A 1361-nucleotide genomic window follows, 5' to 3' on the forward strand; every position below is an offset into this window, starting at 1 on the left:
AGCAACTAGATGCGAAGACCGCATTCTTGCGTGGTGATTTTGTTGAAGAGATCTACATGAGGCAACCCGAGGGCTTTGAGGTAAAGGGTAAAGAGAAGTGGGTTTGTAAGTTAAAGAAAAGTTTGTATGGATTGAAGCAAGCACCTCGGCAATGGTACGTGAAGTTTGATGATTTTATGAAGAAGATTGGTCTCTTAAGATGTGAAGCGGATCACTGTTGCTACTTGAAGAAACTCAAGTCTTCTTATATAGTCTTATTGTTGTATGTTGATGACATGTTACTTGCAGGTTCCAACATGTCCGAAATTAACAAGTTGAAGGGATTACTTTCCCGTGAATTCGAGATGAAAGATCTTGGTGGTTCTAGGCAAATACTTGGAATGAGTATTGTGCGTGATCGTGTGAAAGGTACTATATACTTGTCTCAATCCAAATATATTGAGAAAGTAGTAGAGAGGTTCAATATAGAGAATTCAAAGGCTCGTTATATGCCTTTGGGTAGCACGATTAAGTTATCGAAAAGTCAATCACCAAAGACGGTAAAAGACATAACGGATATGGAAAAGGTTCCATATGAATCGGCCGTGGGTAGTATTATGTATGTCATGGTTTGTACAAGACCCGATATTGCTCAAGCAGTGGGAGTTGTAAGTCGTTATATGTCTAATCCGGTGAAAGAGCATTGAGAAGCGGTCAAATGGTTGATTCGTTATTTGAAAGGTACTTCTAATATGGGATTGTGTTTCTCCAAAAATAATCTCATACTTAGGGGTTATGCGGATGCTGATTTGGGTGGATGTGATGATTCGGGAAAAAGCACTACGGGTTATGTTTTCACAATGGGGAAGACGGTGGTTAGTTGGATGTCTCGACTACAAAAGAGTGTTGCTTTGTCAACCACCGAAGCTGAATATAAGGCTATTGCAGAAGCTTCTAAAGAGCTTGTTTGGTTGAAAAACTTCTTAGGTGAGTTGGGTAAAAGACAAGACTATTGCGTCTTGTATTGTGATAATCAAAGTGCGGTTCATCTTGAAAAGAATCCGGTGTTTCACAGTCATACGAAACAAATCAAGATAAGGTATCATTTTATTCAATAACATATAAATGATAGTACTTTATTATTGGAGAAAATCCTTGGTACGAAGAATCCTGCTGATATGTTTACTAAGGTTGTTACGACAGAGAAATTGAGGTTTTGCATTACCTCAATTGGTCTTCTAATGAATTGATGAGAGAAGACCCCAACTAGAGAATTAGAGAGCTAATGTTACAAGTTTAACAAGTAGTATTGAAGACCTTTTATCGAAAGTCTACTCATCCGAAGTATGTGTTGAGCGTGCGTGTCCCAAATGGTATTTGGC

This window comes from Rutidosis leptorrhynchoides, chromosome 6, assembly GCF_046630445.1.
Source record: "Rutidosis leptorrhynchoides isolate AG116_Rl617_1_P2 chromosome 6, CSIRO_AGI_Rlap_v1, whole genome shotgun sequence".
Taxonomy (NCBI): Eukaryota; Viridiplantae; Streptophyta; class Magnoliopsida; order Asterales; family Asteraceae; genus Rutidosis; species Rutidosis leptorrhynchoides.